This window comes from Hippoglossus stenolepis, chromosome 10 (assembly GCF_022539355.2).
Source record: "Hippoglossus stenolepis isolate QCI-W04-F060 chromosome 10, HSTE1.2, whole genome shotgun sequence".
NCBI lineage: Eukaryota > Metazoa > Chordata > Actinopteri > Pleuronectiformes > Pleuronectidae > Hippoglossus > Hippoglossus stenolepis.
Window position 1 is genome coordinate 24,858,592 of NC_061492.1, and position 14,894 is coordinate 24,873,485.

Below are 14,894 nucleotides of genomic sequence, written 5' to 3' on the forward strand. Positions count from 1 at the left end.
AAGATGTGACTTGGGCAAAAGTTCTATACATGGATTTTAAGTTAGAGGGGAAAGAAAAGGTGTGCAAAGCCTTAGAACTTGCATCAATTGTGAAGGCTAAGTTATGGGAGGTAAGATGTAGCATAATAAATGGGACGGAAAAGTGGTCAATAGAAAACACTACACAAAGCAATGAAGACACAATGCGGAGAAAACTTAAATTGGAGGCGAACAAATGGGGCATCGACTCAATTAAAGATCGATGGAAAATTATTTTTGAAAATCTGTAGACTGCCCCATTCTTCGTCACATAGAAGACTGAATAGTGATGAAAGGGTTTTTCCTTTTCGTATTGTACTTCCTTTTATTTTAATTCATTTTATTTTATTTTATTTTAATTTTTTTCTGGTGAATTCTGGCGTTGATAAGTAGTGGAGTGCTGTTGATGTTTGTACTATAAAGTATTGTACTGCTCATGAGTGTAAAAAATTATATTTTTCCAAAAAAAAAAAAAAATCTGTTCTTATCAGCTTAATATCTGATATGTCCTCTATATGAGGACTACATATTAAGCAGATTTTTGGCATGAGGGGCAGAAATTTGGAGCTTGCTCCTTTCTCTCCACGCATCGACCTAGCATTGCAGTGCCGCTGGGAACGGTGCACTCTGTTCTTACCTTGTAGAAAACCAAACACTCAAACAATTGTCACGTATCAAAAGTGAATTCTACACTGGCTCAATGAAACTCAGGTAACGGCCTGGCAGAGTTTGACAAGTGTGTGAAACCGCTCTGATGGCTCACTGCTTTGTGACGTGACCATGCACGGGGTCACAATGAGCTTGAACTGGATTCCAAATTGAGTTAGAAGCGTTTGTCAAGAATGGAAACTTGCTTTCACTCAAGACCTTCTGGGAGACTTGGTGAGAAACCAGAGTCAGCATTTTGGAGCGAATGTAAGTGGTTCAGGGATGTATTGCTTAGGCAGGCTTAAAAGCCAATCACAGTAGTCAGGGCAGGAGGTAATAAAGACGTGTATAATTTTGGTTGGCAGATGGGGGCGGGTTGGGAATGTTGCATACTGGGATCTGACATGGGAAAGCAAAGAGAGGCCTACCGTGAAGGTGGTGACTGTGACCGAGAGGCTCCTCTGCTGCTCTCCAACAGAGGGCCATGCTGACTCTGGTGTCTCTTCATAACGCACAAGTCTTTCGCCTTTTACTAAAGACTTCCGTGGAGAGGAACAAACATGAGTTGAATATATTTTGGCAGGCTTTGCTGTATGGCTGAGCCTTATGAAATTGTGAAAAGTCAAAGAGCTGTCTAGGTCAGAAATCAAGCGCCACAAAGGAGAGCTTGGGCGGAGGTGATAAGCAGCAGCCATTGTTATGCACACCTACGAACGGGGTACCACAACAAGTGAGATTTGTGCCAAGAGCTTGGCATGGTCCAACACTTGGGGCTTATCGCTTCTCGGCCTTTTGGCTAAGATCAAGTGTAGTATCTGTTCTTATCAGTTTAATATCTGATATGTCCTCTATATGAGGACTACATATTAAGCAGATTTTTGGCGTGAGGGCAGAAATTTGGAGCTTGCTCCTTTCTCTCCACGCATCGACCTAGCATTGCAGTGCTGCTGGGAACGGTGCACTCTGTTCTTACCTTGTAGAAAACCAAACACTCAAACAATTGTCGCGTATCAAAAGTGAATTCTACACTGGCTCAATGAAACTGAGGTAACGGCCTGGCAGAGTTTGACAAGTGTGTGAAACCGCTCTAATGGCTCACTGCTTTGTGACGTGACCATGTGTAGTAGTAGTATTTTGTTGTTGCGCTATATGTATTGAATGACAGTAAATTCCCACAGCTACTAAAGTAGACACTTTTATTTTGAAGGGGGGGATCGTCACTTTTGTGTTAAGGTTATTTTTGTTTCTTTCTTGTTGAGTTTTCAGCATTATGTTTTGTCATAGTTCTATATAAGTATGTTGAACACCATGTTAAGTGTGCAAGACTCCTTGGGGGCGGGAGTCGGGAAGTACTGGCGGAAGTGGAGTGGGAGTTTTACTTTGACAATGACATTACCCGCGCTTCCATGGGTGGGGCTTCCTCTTTGCCTTGGATTCCCTTGGGAAGGTACGCACTTTCGTCGCTCTTCTGACTTTTATTAGTTTTAAGTTGTAAATAACATCAGAAGTTAGTGTACATGTTATATAATGTTGTGTTAATGATTTCCTGTTAGTTTGTTGTGTTGCCAAATATTGTATTTGTGTAAACTTGCATGTGATGAAGAGGTGTGTCTGCTGCGTAGCGGGGTTGTCCGTGTAGGTACTGTTAGCATGTGTAGCGAACATTGTGTTGTTAGCCGAAAGTTAAGTAATGCTATGTATATTGTACAGGCGATGAGCACGCAGCAACTTCATGCAGACACTGTTTTGTTTCCACAACTGCAGGTATGTGAGTTTATGTATGTCTTGTTGTATTATTTTCTTGATGTCCAACACGTAAGTTAGATTGTTTAATTTATGTAAAGTGTATTTTATTTACTTTATTTAATTTGGTTATGTTAATTATATTATTTAGTTTTAGTGATAACTAATGTGTATATATATTCATTGGGGGGGCGTGCTCTTTGCCTTGGATTCCCTTGGGAAGGCGATGAGCACGCAGCAACTTCATGCAGACACTGTTTTGTTTCCACAACTGCAGATATATGCTGGCGGTCAGTGTGGAGTACAAGGTCTGAAAATCCTAGTCATCTGTGTAGCTGTTGCTGGACGGACAATAAAAACAATTGTAAAGACATTGTATTTGAAGTGTGTTTTAAAAAGCATTCACAACGCAGAAGTAAAGACACTACATGTTCACGTCATCGGGTTAGAAAATGTGCGAACACGGATCCGCTGGCGAGTTCGTGTGGAGGGAAGGCAGATCCGACAACATTTCTTTCCAGATTCAGGCAATCCAGGTTACGTGTGGACGGGCCCTTACTTACTTACTTACCAAGATCAGTCTTGTACAGCCAGGGGGAGTATTTCCCCTCTGACAGCCAAGCTGGGTCAAAACCTGTCATCCGGTGGTGACTGGACTGATGCTTGTCTGGGGCAGGGCGTGCAAGACTTGGGCTCTTTTCTGTACTTGGACCCGGAGCAGGAGAGCCACTCCGGCTGCTACTCGCAGGAGAGTGAGTGTTGCCATCTTCACCACCCTGGCGTTCACCAACTCGGATATTATATCTGCTTTTCAGGTGGTTGATGCGACATGTTTTCCGATGGATGCTCTCTGTCCGCTGGAGGGACTGTGCTCACCTGTGTGTGCGTGCGTGCACGTGTCAGTGTGTGTGTGTGCGCGCACGTGTCTGTGTGTGCGCGTGTGCGCATCGGGATGGAACTCCGCCGTGCGCGATACAGAGAGCAGAGGAGAAATCTAAACGCGCGACCATGTAGAGACAGAAATGACATGCCGTCGTGTAAATAAGATAAATAACATAAGGCCATTTAGTTTGTTTAATAAAAGAGCAAGCTATAGACCTGTTTTATAAGAAAGGTAACCTTAAATGACTTATGTTGAGATCTGGCACTATATTAAAAAAAAAATAAAAAATTGACTTGACCCTCCAGGGGGAGCGGGGGGTGCCGTTGGGGGGGCGGAGCGCCCCCCTAATATAATGGTAGGGGAAACACTGAGCTACGACCACTGGGCAGAGGGTGTGCTTGCCACTCACACACACACACACACACGACTTCATGCTATGAGATGTGAAAAGAGCTCATGGGACCAAAGCTCGGTTCTAATGAAGCAGACCCCCTGTGCTCCCCCTTCTCCCCCTCTTTCCTGCATGGTCCTCCTCACACACTGGCTGCTTTCACACCAAGAGGACAACCTCTGCGACTCATCTTCTTATTTTTTATTCTTTTTTAACAGTTGTGACAGAAAATGGTTACAGAAAACATTTCATGCAGACTTTTTTGTTTGGATGTGGTAAACTGGAGCTCCCAGAGTGAATCCACACCCCTTCAGTAGAAGACACATATATGCCCGTCCTCATTTAAAGCAATAGCATTTCTACCGTTTAAAGAATCTGCTCAAAGAGGAGAAGAATCTGGACATTCTGCTGGGTTTTTTGGACATGTGGCTTTCCATAGAGGCGGCGATTCTTTTCTCGACCTCTGGTTCTTTTCGATAAATGGAAAGCAGCAGCGTTTCTGGACAGTCCCACATCTTACACAGGTCCTTGAACACGGCCTTGTGGAGGACATTGATTATATCTGGGGACATGTCTAAGTCAATGTCTTGGACTTCGGGCCATGTTTTTTCAAACAGGTATTGAGTGAGGTGTATTGATTCGTCACACAAGTTCACTTTGGACTTTGCATACACTCGAGTGACGAACTGGTCGATGACGAGATTGACATACATCTTTTTGCGGGGCTCTGCCCGTTCCGTTGCACTGTTGATCTCTGAGACCGGAGATCCTACGATGGGCTCAATCTCCATTAAAGCGGAGGTCACCCTCTTGGTGTAGTCACCGGCCTGTTTTGAGAACCACCAGTTCATCAATGGCAGGAAATTGATCACTCTCTGCTTTATGTCCACGTACATCTTTTTGTGGGACTTAGGAACAGACACTTTTGTCACTTCAGCTGGACTCGCCACTAAAATGTCAGTTGTGACGTACCTATAGAGGACATCGGTTAGGATGGTGGCGTTTTCAGGTGAAACTCTGTCCTTGGTCTCTGTCAGAAGCAGAGACTCCACACTATCCATCAGAGACTTGACTGACTCACTGCTCGGGACTTGGGTCTCCTTACTGAACTTCTTCCTGACTTGTGTCCCCATCTTGAGCATCGATGCTGTGGCCAAAAACTTTGCAAAAAGCTTCTTGATCCTCTTCCCCACTCCTTTCCAAAACTTCTTGTTGCTCTTTGAGGATTTGGAGCCTCTACTCGAATCAGATGATCTGACGCTCTCCTCTTCACTAATTATCTGATAGATTTCATCTGCAGCAGCTTTAAACTCCAGAGAAGTTTCAGATATCAGCCCACTCAGGTCAGATTCGGACATTTCGTCCAGAAAGGGCTCGATGATGTCGCTCACCTCCTTCCCGATGATTTCCTGGACGGCCTCACTTGTCCTATAGTCACTGCTGCGGACTGATGATTCTGAGGATGTTCGTCTGTCAGAGCAAGAACTGCGTGATGAAGAGTCAGTGCGTGAAGAGGTTGGTTTCCCCCTAGGGAACTCGTTTATCAGCCCCATTGTCTTTTGACTGCGTAGTTTCGGCGTGAACGAGACCTCGATGTCGCCGGCAGATTTCTTCAACACTTTGCAAACACAATTGACCATTTTCTCAAGTTTGTTGGCTGTGATCTGGTGACACTGTGGCAGTCTGGTGGAGCATCCGCTGGTGGAGCATCCGCTGGTGGAGCATCCGCTGGTGGAGCGCTCAGACCGGCGGGAATTGACCCTCTCTGTCATCTCCTCTGCAACCAACTCAGTGAGTTGATCCAAACTCACAGACTTTTTTAAGCTGCCCGGTGCTAAACTCTGACGGAGAGCGTCTCCCAGACTGGACTGGACACTCTCCGCAGTAAAGGGAAAGTCGTTGTGTCCATGTGCTGTGATCAGGTCTGAGGACACAGACAAAGTCATGTTCAGAAGAAGTTCTGCCAACAGAAACCTTGTGACGTTGTCTGGTGTTTCTGATTTTAACAGTTCCCACTGCTCCGCAGTCAACTTGGTATAAAGATCCTCAATCTGCATGCGAATAGTTTCAACTGTCATGCTGGGAAGCTCCAATGCATTAGATGTATCCATGGTGAATGTCTGTATTGCAGTCTCCTCCATATCTGGGTTTAGGTCTATTTGATCCGTTTCTTTCCACTTAGCGCTGCTGACCAAGGTAGTACAAAACGCCCTTGATATGGAACATGAAGGGTATCTTCCAACCATAAGTCATATAGACACATCAAAGACATGATAAAGAACCAAAGACAATTTTAAAGATCTCAAATAATGTTGAAGATCAAAGCCACAAAAAGATTGACTCTAATACAAGGCCCGGCCTCTTGTTCAAAGAGATTGTTATTTTAAGGGCGTTTTCAGTCATGAATTGCGGAGGATGTCCGAGCCTCTTCTTCTTCTCTGTTTGGTTTATTGGCGGGTAGCAACCAACGTCAAGGTGCATTACCGCCTTCCACTGTGTGTTGAACCCCCCCGCACAAAATATTTTATAGAAGAGTCAGTGGAGCATGTAATGCTTCACTTTAATAAGTGTGTTCGAGAACGAGAAAAGCTCAAGAGGAAAAGTGCAAAGCAGAGAGGAAGAACTAAGCTTGGAAATAGTAGTTACCTTTGGAATAGGGAGTATGTTCCATTAGCTGAGGGAGACAGGATTGGACAAACTGATTTAATATGAGCTAGATAACTCTGATATACACTCCAACACAGGAGGTTGTCACCCGCCACTCAACTGAACGAAGGAGAAGCTATCAAATATCAAGGGTAATAAGAGATACGCTACCAAATGGGCAGGAAGGGGAAGTAGGATATTGACACACACAGTAGAGGGCGGTAATGCACCTTGACGTTGGTTGTCACCTGCCAATAAACCGAATAAAGAAGGAGAAGAAGACTTGGGACTGGACTTTCTCTGGCGATCGTCTTTCACACGTGAAGAACGCAGCAGGAGGTCCTGGGCTCAAACTCTTAAATTCAAGGAAGCACAACAACGAGAAACAGAAAGTAAATCTGGACGAGTTGTGTTTCATGCTGTACTTTTCTTAAAATAAAAATAAAAAAACAGATCAGAGATCAGGAAGTGTGTGTGTTGTTGTGATGGACACATGTTTGAGTAGAGTAGAGAAGCTGCTGTTAAAACAAACCCACATTTCTTCATGAGTACTGGCAGAGAGGTCTGTGGATGGAAAGCTACTGTTGGTCCAGTGTGTGGAGTTGTTGCAGGGAGTTGGTGGGCGTGTCCGCCTCACTCTTTGTTGTTGTGGTTGTTGTGTATGTGAAAGTTCAGTGTTCAGGCTCCACCTCAAAACACTCAGTTTGTATCTGCACTCTGAAATCAAGGTTCAGGAATTTAAAGGAAATAGCTACAGTGTTTCCCCTAGGTTTACAGCTTTGGGGGGCGGCAGACACGGACACAAAAACTTAAAGGAATCATGATGTTCATGTGTTTCTTTTAATGACAGCAGTCAATATAGCATCTGAACAATTTTTGAACTGTACATTGAACTAAACATGAACGGAATTGTCATGGTGTGTGGGGCAGTTGGACCCAGACGCAGAGTTTAAACTTAAAGTGTAATTTTAGTACAAACGAGTCTTTAAAGGACAAAATAACTGGGAGCACAAAGGGAGAAAATACAGGAAGCTTACACGGGGGGGTGCAGAGGTGCAGAGGCTCAGGAGACACGGGATACAGAAATACAGGGAGAGCAGGGCAGGAGATCCGGACAGGAGGACAGGACAGGAGATTAGATTAGGACGGGTAGATGGGTAGACACGAGAACACATACGACAAGAGACATCCGACAAGGACAAAGGGAAGAACCGAGGCTTAAATACAGACACACAGGGAAGGCAGGGGCAATTCGACACAGGTGGAACACATGAGGACTGGTGCAGACAATCACAGACAGGAAGTAAAACTAGATATGAGACACAAGAACCCAGACTACAAAATAAGACAGGAAACAGAACCCGGAGTGTGAAAACATGAAACACAGGGATGTACTAATAAACAGAAAACACTTTGGAAACCGATGAAACTAAACATTGATAAGTTCAAAACCCTGACAGGAATTATCCACAAAGTGTGCAGCTTTTGTCACTGCAGTGTATTTTTCTGGGCTTCTGGAAGAACATTTCCAGAGCCTCTTGGTATGGGAAGTCAGAAAGGTCTGGCCCATTTATTGAGATCCGCATGCAGGCTGCAAGATGGTCTCCTTGCAGCCTATTGTGGATGTTTGTCTTGACCTGCAAATACATTAACTGTTAGGCTTTAAAAGTGATAGCTGATAGCTTAAAATAGTGATAGCTTAAAGCAGCAATCCAAATTGTGAAAAGTATTTATTACCCTGTTCATGGTTGAGAAGTCCCTCTCACAGTTTACACTGCTGACCGGGACCGTCAGGGCAATGGAAGCTAGCAGGCTCATAGTTGGGTACAGGACACCAAACTCCTCATATTTTGAGGACAGATCAGACAGTATGGCCAGCTGTGTCTTGTTCTGAAAAGGTTCAAAATGATATCAGTAACACAGTATAGTGTTCATGATAATGTCATGTGAAAATGTCACATTTTTAAGTAACCTTGAGTGGACCAGCGACCACTTGCTCCTTGAAAGAGGCCCATTCTTCAAGGACTGTGCCAAAATCGACACGGGAACAAAACTTCTCTGCCAGTATCCTCAGTTTTGTGTGTGCAGTGTCGTCAGGGAGTGTAGCTGCTTGAGGACCGAGTATCCCAAATGCAGCCACGACTCCAACCTCGCAGAAACGTCTCTCGAGATGGGCAATGAGGCCATCCAAATATGGATCCATCACCTGATCAAACACATGAAAAATGTCAGTAAACTATTAGTATAAATAAAACTTTGCAACAACTAAATTGAAGTTACATCTGTAAAGTCAGCCAAAAGCCACATAATCATACCCGTGATTGAAATCTTTGCCAGTACTGCTGTCTGTCTCCTGCATCATCCCCTCTTCTCCCTCTCTCCTGTTCAGCAGAGATGCAGAATGCCCCCAGTCCTGAAGGGTCATCCAAATTTTGGGTCAACTTACTCACGTTTGAGCCAGGTTGATGACCACCAGAATCTTTTATGCCCTTTATTAAGGCCAGGGTGACAGGGACCTGGGAAAATAAGCATATTGACTCATGTGAAAAGATTAATTGTGGTACCCTATGTTTGTGCAAAATAAACATGAAGATAAAACATAGCAGTTGAGCTGAGTTATTTAAGTTACCTGCTCTTTGATTGCCAGGAACATGACATTCTCCTTTTGGAAGAGCTTAGAGAGGCGTGCCAGGTGAGAGAGCACATCAGCTTGCAGGTGAAGGGCGGCACTGAAGCGATAGGTGGCAAGGAATGGATACAGTCCCTTAGCAGTAGGACATTTGCGGGTCTCTACTTCCTCTGCCAAGGCACCCAGTACAGCAGTTATATTTCTGAGGAGGTTTTTCACTGCTTCATGTTGGGAGAGCCATTGTGTGTCCTTTACTTGCTAGTCAATGACAGAAAAAACAGCTGGTTTCAAAAAATATATATAAATGCAAGTAAAGTATTCACATGTCAATTTATTTGAGGCATAACTTATTTACCTTCACTTTCAGCTCACACACACCGAGAACCTCTGCAGCGGCTTTCAGAGAAGCAGAGCGGTTTGCACTGTTTCTGAAGTACAGGTGCAGTTGTTCCAAGTGGTCTCTGAATGTAGCCATGTAAGGCACCTCTTCAGATGCATCCTTACAGGCTAGAGCTAGCCTATGTGCAGCACAGTGGACACTTAGGAGCCATGGCCATTCCACTGATAGCTGTTTTGCAACTCCATTATGTCTTCCTATTGAATACATTTGTTTATTAATTTAACGAGAAACTAAATATTTAAAACTGTTTAATTATGTACAAAAAACAAGGTATGGCACCTGTCATTACAGCAGCACCATCAGTTCCAAGGCCAAATATTAAGTGTGTGGGGATGCCCTTCGTGTGAATAATATTCGTTAGTGCTGCCACAATTGAATCTGCTTTCCCGTCAGTCAGGCAAATCAGATCCAGGAATTGGCAGAAGACCTTCCCCTCGTTGTCCAAGTATCTAATAATGTCCATATGATACAGTTTATACATTTCAATTAACTGTATATTGAAATTTTATTGGTCAATGAAATGTTACACTTTGGGTAGACCTACCTCACATGAATGTCTAGCTGTTTGCACACAGAGACATCTGTGGTCTCATCAATCTCCAAGCCTATGGCTTGTGACTGAGAAATAGCCCTCAATATTGGCTTCTCGATGACAGCGGCCAGAATTTCCAGCATTTCATCAACTATTCGATGTGACCTATAGTTGGTGCTTTTGCCATTCTAAAAAAATGTTGGAAAGGTTAACATTCAAAGACGCTTGACAATTAAATGCAGTATATGAATTCTTTAATTTTATGCAAGAAAAATCCAATTCATTGTCAATATAGTCATCGCATAAGACAAAACAAAACAAAAATATGGTAAACATTTACAAAAGAAGCTTACATTGAGCTTGTCAAAATAGGTGCAGCCCAAAAGATGAGCTAGTTGCAGCAAGGCTGAATAGTTGGTGTGGTGGGCTATTCCATGCTTTATTAGCCAGTACAAGCACTTGAATGCCCCCACCACAGCCTCATGCTCCAGGACAACTGTGGGCTCAAATGATGCAAGGACAGTGTTGCCTGAAATGACATGCATCATCAGCATTGAAGAGCCAAACATGTTATTGATCAAATCATAATAGAATAAACCATTTTTACCTGCTGTCAAACGTGACTGGCGCTGACAGGCTATTCAGTGATGCTCAGACGTCATGTGTTTGTTCAGTTTGTCCTTTCTGTAGGACTGGCAGGGAGACTCTATAAATGGCCGGGTCTGGTTTCCTCTCACAACTGCCTGTTTATGCTGTCTACATATTCGACAGAACATTCCTAAAACCAAAAAGAAAACTGAAATAATCCCCTATTCATTCTCTATGAACTGTATTTTATCTATCTATCTATCTGTGGAGGTGAGGGGGCTGGGAGAGCACCCTCACCTGCTATAGAGGATCAATCAGCGCAGGTGAGAGCTGTTAGCTGATTGGTCCTCGTGCTTAAAAGGCAGCGTCTGCACTGCCTCAGGACGAACCCAGAGACTCAGACACTGGAGAGACGGAGACACTGGAGAGACGCCCGGACTGAGCTGCAAAGCCAGTCTGCTTTAAGTTTGTACTTTGAATTTATGTTGATTGATTAATAAAGAATGTTTAGAAGCAACACTTCCGTCTCTGGCTGTGTGTGGGAGAGCCCCGTGGCAAGGTCCAATGCCACACTATGTATGTATGTAGGTAGGTAGGTAGGTAGGTAGGTATTTACTGACTTCCATACCTAACCTGGATTGCCTGAATCCGGAAACATTTTTGGATCCGGTACTTTTGTTTATCCGTCTACACGAAGCCCTGTCAAGAAAACACGGAAACGCTGCAGTGGAGTGGTTGAAATCGCTGTAAAGACGTCATGGAGCATGCGCATAAAGTGAAAGAAGACAAAAGTCGAGATCCTACTAGCAATCTTCCCATTGCTGAACGACTTCTCTACCACCTGAAATCACTGTTACCACAGCAATCAAACAGGACTAGTTAGAATCACGCACTTCGCCATAACCCTCGTTTGTGTTAAGTTACCGTTTTGAAACTTCCGTCTATAATAAAAATCTTTTCACGTCAGATTTGCCGGTTTTGAACAATGGTCCAATGAAAATAGATTAAACAGTGATAGATTAAAGTGTTGCTTGGTAATGTCATCCCTTTCCTAACCAGCTTCTTAACAACATCGATTTGGTTTATGTTGTTGCTGTTATGAAGTGACGCAGCGGGGTTAATAAGGGTTCAGGCTGAGGTTGCGAGGCGTGGTGTGTTTGTAGTAGTAGTATTTTGTTGTTGCGCTATATGTATTGAATGACAGGAAATTCCCACAGCTACTAAAGTAGATACTTTTATTTTGAAGGGGGGATCGTCACTTTTGTGTTAAGGTTATTTTTGTTTCTTTCTTGTTGAGTTTTCAGCATTATGTTTTGTCATAGTTCTATATAAGTATGTTGAACACCATGTTAAGTGTGCGAGACTCCTTGGGGGGGAGTCGGGAAGTACTGGCGGAAGTGGAGTGGGAGTTTTACTTTGACAATGACATTACCCGCGCTTCCATGGGTGGGGCTTCCTCTTTGCCTTGGATTCCCTTGGGAAGGTACGCACTTTCGTCGCTCTTCTGACTTTTATTAGTTTTAAGTTGTAAATAACATCAGAAGTTAGTGTACATGTTATATAATGTTGTTTTAATGATTTCCTGTTAGTTTGTTGTGTTGCCAAATATCGTATTTGTGTAAACTTGCATGTGATGAAGAGGTGTGTCTGCTGCGAAGCGGGGTTGTCCGTGTAGGTACTGTTAGCATGTGTAGCGAACATTGTGTTGTTAGCCAAAAGTTAAGTAATGCTATGTATATTGTACAGGCGATGAGCACGCAGCAACTTCATGCAGACACTGTTTTGTTTCCACAACTGCAGGTATGTGAGTTTATGTATGTCTTGTTGTATTATTTTCTTGATGTCCAACACGTCAGTTAGATTGTTTAATTTATGTAAAGTGTATTTTATTTACTTTATTTAATTTGTTTATGTTAATTATATTATTTAGTTTTAGTGATAACTAATGTGTATATATATTCATTGGGGGGGCGTGCTCTTTGCCTTGGATTCCCTTGGGAAGGCGATGAGCATGCAGCAACTTCATGCAGACACTGTTTTGTTTCCACAACTGCAGATATATGCTGGCGGTCAGTGTGGAGTACAAGGTCTGAAAATCCTAGTCATCTGTGTAGCTGTTGCTGGACGGACAATAAAAACAATTGTAAAGACATTGTATTAGAAGTGTGTCTTAAAAAGCATTCACAATGCAGAAGTAAAGACACAACACATGCACGGGGTCACAATGAGCTTGAACTGGATTCCAAATTGAGTTAGAAGCGTTTGTCAAGAATGGAAACTTGCTTTCACTCAAGACCTTCTGGGAGACTTGGTGAGAAACCAGAGTCAGCATTTTGGAGCGAATGTAAGTGGTTCAGGGATGTATTGCTTAGGCAGGCTTAAAAGCCAATCACAGTAGTCAGGGCAGGAGGTAATAAAGACGTGTTGTGGGTTGGAATGTTGCATACTGGGATCTGACATGCGGAAAGCAAAGAGAGGCCTACCGTGAAGGTGGTGACTGTGACCGAGAGGCTCCTCTGCTGCTCTCCAACAGAGGGCCATGCTGACTCTGGTTTCTCTTCATAACGCACAAGTCTTTCGCCTTTTACTAAAGACTTCCGTGGAGAGGAACAAACATGAGTTGAATATATTTTTGGCAGGCTTTGCTGTATGGCTGAGCCTTATGAAATTGTGAAAAGTCAAAGAGCTGTCTAGGTCAGAAATCAAGCGCCACAAAGGAGAGCTTGGGCGGAGGTGATAAGCAGCAGCCATTGTTATGCACACCTACGAACGGGGTACCACAACAAGTGAGATTTGTGCCAAGAGCTTGGTGTGGACATCCAACTCTTGGGGCTTATCGCTTCTCGGCCTTTTGGCTAAGATTGATTGGAGAGACGGAGACAAAGCTTAACAAAGAAGGAACACAACCGACACAAAGATGACCAAGGACCAGACAAGCCCAAAGGTTGGGGTGAGGTACACGATACGCTTCCAGGTGCAACCAGTGGAGGAACTTCTGATGTCGAGAGACTGGTTCTGCAAAAATGTCATCATGGAACAACTGAGTCTGAAGGTAGAAGATGTGTACTGTATCCAGTGGAACCAGCCAGAAAAAGCCTTCGACGTTACCCTGGTAAGCGAGGACGTGTATTCAAGAGTGGCTGAAGCCTGTAGAAAGGAGGCTGGGAAAAGATTCATGGCCGGTTACAAGATCCTGAACCTGGACAGACCAAATTTCAGAACGGTCACGGTGCACACTTACAACCCCTTCGTCACCGACCGAGCACTAGCTGCTTTTTTGGGACAGCACGGAGAAGTGGTGACTAGTGCTAGGTATCTAAAAGACACGAGGGGATTCTGGACAGGAAGAAGGCAGTTTCAGGTGCTGCTGAACCCTGACCCAGAAGGTCCTGGAGGACTGAAGCATCCACCCGCTCTTTTCAGCCTTGGTGGGGATCGCGGTTACCTGTTTTACGCCCGGCAACCAGCTTTCTGTCGGCGTTGCAGGCAGTCTGGCCATACAGAGGCAGGCTGTTCCGGAGCCTGCTGCCGTACCTGTGGCCAAGGGGGCCATGAGGCCAAAGACTGCACGGGGCCCAAGGCCTGTCATGGATGTGGGGGACTGGGCCATCTGTACCGCAACTGCCTTAGCCGAAGCAGGACCTTCGCGGAAGTGCCCAAGTCCACTGGAGAGCTGGAAAAAGCCAAGGATCCAGGAATGGGACCCGTGCCTGCAGGGAATGGCTCAAGCACACCAATCCAGGCAGAGCCAGCTACGGCTCTTTCTAAGGGGGGAACAGAGGAAGCCCCCCTGGAGAAAAGAACAACTGGAAGTGCCACTGGGGATAGTGAAGCCCAGGTGCCCCGTGACAACGCAGGGGGGGATTTTCCTCCCATCACCCCAGGTCCAGCCACCTCCAAGGTCAAGAAGGGGGCACGGAAAGGATCGCAGGCTTCCGGAGTGGGGAAGACAATTAGAAGCGGAGAGAGTAAGGAGGGGGGCCATAGTAAAAAATCAAAGGGAGAAGGCAACGGGGCAGAGGGACAGGACCAAGAAAAGGGAGCTGATGGTGGGATGGTTGGGGGGGTAGGGCAGCAAAGAAGGGCTGCAGAGGAGGGAGGACATCAGGAGCGGGAAGGGGGCAACACAGGGCTAGGTGAGGGTGGAGAGGCTACGGAGCAGATCGGAGGAGATCCAGGTGATCTGCTCGCCGTAGGTTTGGGGTTGGAGCTGGATTTACCTCCAGACCCGCTCAATATACCATCCCCTTTGGGGGAGGATGCATATGAGGGACCCAACAGGCCATCAACATCGCCTAATCCAGTGCCCTTTTCCTGGGGGGACCAGATGGACAGTGAGGACCTCGTCTTGCTGTAGGGAGTTTTTTTTGGGTGTTTTGGTGCGGTAAAGACTTTAAAAATACAAATTATAATGGC

At 44.8% G+C, this 14,894-nt stretch overlaps 1 long non-coding RNA gene, 3 other non-coding genes and 1 pseudogene across 4 annotated transcripts; 4 read left to right on the top strand and 1 right to left on the bottom strand.

The window, feature by feature from the left end:
- The first annotated feature begins 470 nt into the window (after nucleotides 1-470).
- LOC118117105 lies at nucleotides 471-649 on the top strand (annotated as a pseudogene).
- A 505-nt stretch (nucleotides 650-1,154) lies between these two features.
- On the top strand, nucleotides 1,155-1,266 carry LOC118117122. Its single transcript, XR_004697752.2, has one exon. It is a non-coding gene; the product is annotated as a U5 spliceosomal RNA (small nuclear RNA).
- A 176-nt stretch (nucleotides 1,267-1,442) lies between these two features.
- LOC118117102 lies at nucleotides 1,443-1,633 on the top strand. Its single transcript, XR_004697738.2, has one exon. It is a non-coding gene; the product is annotated as a U2 spliceosomal RNA (small nuclear RNA).
- A 6,424-nt stretch (nucleotides 1,634-8,057) lies between these two features.
- On the bottom strand, nucleotides 8,058-8,805 carry LOC124852622. Its single transcript, XR_007033014.1, has 3 exons — nucleotides 8,645-8,805; nucleotides 8,302-8,535; nucleotides 8,058-8,219 (listed from the first exon to the last, which is right to left on the bottom strand). It is a non-coding gene; the product is annotated as an uncharacterized LOC124852622 (long non-coding RNA).
- Nucleotides 8,806-13,021: 4,216 nt separating this feature from the next.
- LOC118117121 lies at nucleotides 13,022-13,134 on the top strand. The gene has a single exon (XR_004697751.1). It is a non-coding gene; the product is annotated as a U5 spliceosomal RNA (small nuclear RNA).
- Nucleotides 13,135-14,894: the final 1,760 nt, after the last annotated feature.